Here is a 6,182-nt window from a genome sequence, read left to right on the forward strand (position 1 = left end):
GCTCAGGGGTGATCTGATGGCCACCTACAAGTTTATCAGGGGTGACCACCAGGATCTGGGGGAACGTTTGTTCACCAGAGCACCCAAGGGACAATGAGGTCGAACAGTCATAAACTACTACAAGACCGTTTCAGGCTGGACATAAGAAAGAATTTCTTTACTGTCCGAGCCCCCAAGGTCTGGAACAGCCTGCCAATAGAAATTTGGATGTTTATTTTGCTGGGATCCTAAGACCCCAGCTGACTTCCTGCCCCTTGGGTGGGGGGCTGGACTCGATGCTCTTCCAAGGTCCCTTCCAGCCCTAATGTCTATGAGATCTATGAAATACATACACTACCACCAACACAATAAAACCCTTAGTCATGGTTTTGCTAGCCTATGCCACCAAGATGTTTGATTATCCAGTCTGATCAGGGAGCTTAAATAACCTCTATTAGGGAACAATGAGGATCTTAAAAAGATGCATGGTGACAATGTGTTAAAAACATAAGGTAACACTCCTATGCCAACTATAATTACAATGGAAACAGGATATAAATTAATAACGAGCCACAATATTTGGAGCAAGAGACTTACAAGGACAGAGATAACAAAAACACCATTAAAAGAGAGCTCAGTAATTTTACTAATACTTAGAATAAGGTCAGGTCCTTCAATAATTCTAACTACATACTTACCAACAGCTTTCCTAGCAACATACTGCAACCACAGCAGTACATTACACTTTTAAACAGGCAACATGTTTTTGCAGGAAACCAAGAACAGCTCAAGGAAAATGTTATAATCAAAACATGTTGAATTTGTGCTTAGAAAGCAAGGTAAGATGTGCTTTGCATATACTTTAATAAAGAATTTAAGTAAATCAAGAAAAACCTCTTCCAAAGGTGACAGGAGGTGGTGGTGGTTGGTTTCATATCATAATTAAACTAGGTTTTGAGCTAAAGGCTTAAGGTTGACCTAGAGCTAAGATTCAGTTTGAATTCAAAAGAACTATTCTTACAATATATTGGCTGAAAACCATCTTCAGCTTCATTGGCCTTGAATCTGGAAAATAAGCTTCTAGTTTTAAATCAAAGCCAGAACAAAACCCCTGTTTCAATTCTATTTTGAAATTCCAGTGTGGTAAGAAGCAAATTTGGGATTCTGGTTTAGGTTTGTCATATCCCTTTTCAATTCATGGAAAACACTTAGTGTATCATTAAATATTAAAACAGTTTATCAAAACATAAATTATGAGCTATAGAATATAGCCCCAAAATAATGTGCCTACAACTGAAAAAGCTGTTTAATTTCTTCTGTGCTCTAAATCCTTGTGTGTTCAGGGGCACGCCAGTGTGCTTCAGTCATGTGCCAACGGAGCCTATAGGAAAGTTATCTGATTTTAGTTATGAAGGCTAAAGCTGATTGAGAAATGGGAAAATAATTCCATGACCAGTTTTATTGTTAATTTTAGGGCTTAATATTGAACATTTCTTTCTTTCTTTTTTAAGCAAAAGCCCCTTTTGCACACTATTACTTTTAATTTTGAATTGTTTTTAAAATGTTATTTTTTGCCATTGTCCCTTTCTGGGGTTTTTTTTTTTACTGTTGCCACTTAGTATCATAAAATGAACAACATTTAGGTTTGCTTTCTTCATGTTTTCCTTTTGCTGGTGGGTGGCTTTTCAGAATGTCTCGAATCTTGCATAGCCCGTCCCATGTCAAATTTAGGGTGCCATCCTGTTTAGTCCCAATTTAAGGTATGATCCAACCCTAGGTACAAAGATGTTTACAGTTAAGTATCAGTGGGAGACAGGCACCTAAATACTTTTGGGACTCTGACTGAAAGCTTACACATTCATCTAGTTCAACATTTGGGGGTAAGACAGGGATTTGGCCTTTTAGATAAGTACATAGAAGATACAGCTCTTTATAGAACGAATGGGGAGGATACTGCATGAGGCAGTGGACAGTAGCGTGGTGGTAGGAGTCACAAGGTGGCACCATATACACAGACCTACAAACATATTTCCTGTGTACTCTGATCTCTAATTGGTCTTTGAAGAAACATTGTAATTTTTGAGGTAGTTTCTAGTTCAGGAGGCTGTTGCAAACAGCAGAAAAGTTTTTCCTCTAAATCTTTTAAAATGGAAACAATTCCTCAAGTGTGGAGTTCCTTCATGAAGACTGGGTATTGATTATTTGTCTGAGGTGTTTGAGATACTAGTGCCTGGATGCTGCTTGAGTGCCTGCATCCAGAGACTAGTGTATAAAGTACAAAATAAGCAAAATGCAATAAGATTTTACCCAGGCTCTATTAATACTGGTATCTCATTCAGTGAGAAGTCAGTTTGCCAGGCTGCAACTTTTACAACAATTCAGGCCAGGGTCAACAGAGCCTAGGACTACTGGACATAAAATTTTGATTCAGGCTAATCTGAAACAAAGAATCAAAAACAACAACAACGACGACGACAAAATGTAGGGGGGATAGAGAGAGCTCTGATTCCAGCCTGTTTCTTTCTTGCTCTTATTGAGGAATCAGGGTAGTCTCCTCATCACAGACAAACTTTAATTTAGAAGGAAGAGTTCAATTCTATCCCTTTGCTTTCTAATAGTTGTGAGGAATAGAGACAAAGGGCATATGTATGAACTGAATCATTTCTATCATATGATATGGAAAGCAATCAGAGTTGAAAGATAAATATTTCTGCCATTTTAACTAACATGTATCTACTATTTTGAAAACAATTAGTAGATGCAGAGTTTTCTGTGCTGTCCATATAACCAAACTTAGTGCTTAAATAGCATTTTAATACTCAGAATAACGTGCAGATATTAATTTATCTTCATAACATTCTTAGAAAACTCTGGCCTGATGCTTCAATGGGAGCATTTCAGAGGGGCCTGGGCTAGGCCCTCAGTGGATAAGTACTGCTTATCCACATTTTATAGATAGCAAAAACAGAGAGAGAAAGACATGAAGTGACTTGCCCAGGGCCAAACAGAGGCAGAGGCAGGCAGAGAACTAATGATGCCCTCCTGCCTCGACACTGTGCATGCTCCTGCGACTGCACTGCCTCCTAACAGAGAGCTGCTTGATCCTTTTCATATTGTGGAATGAATCAAAAGAAAACAGTGGATTTCAAAATGGAACAATTGAAACTAGCATGCCAGAATTCAAAGAAAGGCCTGACTAGCCTCTGATACTGTGAAAGCCCTAAAATATATAGATGAGAAAAGAACTTGGAAAACATTTGTCTGGCGTCTGTCTGGATTCCTTTCAAACTTAAGAGACAAAAGTATCTTTAGAATGGGTCCTCTGAAAAGCCTTGCCAGGAGTAATGAGAAATGCTGGAATTACCCTTTATCTACAAGTTATTACTTACATATTATGAAACCTAAAGCTGAAGCACAGATAGGGTTAAGGTAATTACTGCTTGGAGAAAAGAAAGCCATTTGTCTGACTTTATTCTTTGGTAAGAACAATAAACCTTTGAGTTTCTCACTGCAGCTTTGTAGTGCCCTTAACATTTCAAGATTGCATAACTCTTGTCTTAATGTGAACATCAATTGTTATTTCTGCATAAAGCAGTATTAAAAAGTGAAAGGTTCTTAAATATTGCATGTGTTGCTTATGGCAAATCAGCTTACTCTGATATTCCTAAATGATCTACTACAGAATAAAAATTAGGATTTGCATCTGCAGTGCATTTTTAAAGGATGGTACTAATGGATAGATAATGGATAACTGGTGCAAAAATGTACATGTGACACTAGGGACATGACCAAAAATATGAATCTGCAATGAAGTCTACAGTGCATACTTAACTTACAGCATTGCTACACAGGTCAAGTTTAGGTCAGTTTTTAACATGGCACAGCCTATTACCTATAGCCCATGCTTCACACACCTACAATGCCTGTATGGCCTACATACCCATACATGCTGTACCAGTGGTTCAGCACATTCCAGCTATTCTGCATTACCTCACTATACTGGTCCTACAGTTGGCAGTGAGATACAAGCAGGTATTTGCCTGGAGGTTCTCTGGGATTAGTGAGCAACTGTTGATCCTCTGAATCATGATGTATATGTAAGTCTAGTCAGATGCCTGATGAATCCATTTGGGGCTAAGGCCAATTTGAAAGCAACATAGCTTATTACAACTTCTATAGATCCATAAGTTGTCTGACTTGAAGTGCAAATTTATAGTATACTGCTTTCTTCTTTATTGCTTTGCTTCCATACTCTGGATCAAAGCTGCTTCATGTTGAGCTGTACCCAGTGCCAGATGTTCTCTCCAGATTGGATGGGATTCTGCATGCTCCTCCCATCTTTCGACATTGATGTTGAATGACTTCAGATAATTTTTTGTGTGTCGTGTGCTTCAGTAACACTGTGTTTGGTATTGTCTTCCTACTTTATTTTCAGGATCTCATGCAGACATTTCATGTGGAAGCTGTTCAGTCTCTTGATGTGCCTAGCATATGTGGTTCACATTTCTGAACCATAAAGGTGGGATGACAGCACACAAGTCTCATAGATTCTCATCTTTACCTTAGCAAATAGTTTACTGTTATTCCATGCACATCTCTGTAGTAGCCCAAAATTACTAGCTGTTTTTCCAATTCTGTTAGCTAGTTCAGTCTAAAGGTCAAGATTCTTGCTGAACGTAGAATCCAAATAGCAAAAACTGTCAACAGCACCAAGGGATTTATTCTCCAGAGTGATGCCAGGTATTAGTTCTTTCACCCTTTGGTACATGACCACAGTCTTCCTGAGACTAATTATCATCCTGAAGCTCTTGCATGATTCAGAAAATCTGTCCAAGAGATTTTGCAGGGAAGATTCATGATGAACAACCAAGGACATGTGATCTGCAAACAGGAAATCTCTCAGAACCAGTTCTTTTACCTTGGGTTTTTCTCTAAACCTTGCAATGTTGAACAAGCATCCATCTAGTCTGGTTTGAAGATAAATGCCATCATTGGGGTCCTTGAATGCATGAAGAAGCAGGAATGAACAGTAGATTTTAAAAAGCACAGGGGCTAAGATACACCCCTATTTCACCCCATTGTTGATATAAAAAGTGTTTGATTCTTTGTTTTCATACACTACTGTTGCCTTCATACCCTGATGAGTGAATGATGTTCAAGGTTTGGGGAGAACAACTCAATTTCTTCAGAACAGTAAAAAGCCCCTGTCTGTTGACTGTATCAAAGGCCGTCATCAGATCAGTGAAGACTACGTACAGTGGTATTCATTTTTCTCTACGCTTGACCAAAAATATCATATTAATGGTGGAGCATCCTATGCAAAAACCACATTGACTTACAGGATAGATATTCTTTCACTGCAGCCTAGGGAGCATAATGTGAGTGTCAATTTTTCACAATGTTCAACAAGGAGATACCTCTATAGTTGTCACAGTTGCTTCTGTCCACTTTGTTTTTGTATAATTGTACAAACCAAGCATCTTTGAAATCTTGTGGTACTGCTTCCTCTTTCCAGCAGAGCAGTATAACTTCATGAAGCTTTCAAAGTAATTAATTGTTGACCCATCTGTAGATTTCAGCAGGCAAGCAGTCATTGCTGGATGCCTTATTCCCAGGAATTAATTTAATGGCTTTCTGCAAATCTTCTAATGTAGGCTCATTGTCTAAATCTATCATAACTTTGAACCATTGTAATCCTTCAAGCTCTTCCTGTTTGATTTCAGTGTTACTGGAATACAGGATTCCATAGTATTCACTACAATGCTCAAGATGTTTTTTGTTTATTAGTAATAATATTTCCCTTAAGTCTTTCAAGGAATTGTTGTCTTCTTGACTGGACCAATTGCTCATGTGATGCCTTCATACATTCCACCGCTGTTACCTGCATCGGCTGCTTTCTGCATATCATCACAGAATTTTAGGCAAAAATCTTGGGCACACCTCTTAGCCTCCTTTTATTTTTCTCTTCAAGACTTTCTCAGATTTTCTAGGGTATGGTATCGGGAGATTTATGGTTATGGTGTTGGGAGATAATTGGCTACTGCTGTCCCTTTGTTCTCAATGAGTGGTAGAAGGCTTTCAGACTGTTCTTCAAACCAGTCTGTATTTTTTCTTACATTTTTTGCCAAATGCTGTGACAGCAGCATTGTACATGTTAGTTTTTAAGCTTTCTCAAGCCTTGGTAGCTGTTAGGTAAACTTGCT

General features: G+C 38.5%; 1 long non-coding RNA gene across 1 annotated transcript in view; it reads right to left on the reverse strand.

The window, feature by feature from the left end:
* LOC109310790 overlaps positions 1–5,581 on the reverse strand; it is a 19,966-nt gene extending 14,385 nt beyond the window's left edge. Inside the window, exons 1-2 of the long non-coding RNA XR_002101317.1 lie at positions 5,412–5,581; positions 678–683 (exon numbers count right to left, since the gene is read on the reverse strand). This is a non-coding gene — a long non-coding RNA (uncharacterized LOC109310790). The remainder of the gene's footprint in view (positions 1–677; positions 684–5,411) is intronic.
* Positions 5,582–6,182: the final 601 nt, after the last annotated feature.

This window comes from Crocodylus porosus, unplaced genomic scaffold, assembly GCF_001723895.1.
Source record: "Crocodylus porosus isolate Cpor-Errol unplaced genomic scaffold, CroPor_comp1, whole genome shotgun sequence".
In the NCBI taxonomy this organism is placed as follows: Eukaryota; Metazoa; Chordata; order Crocodylia; family Crocodylidae; genus Crocodylus; species Crocodylus porosus.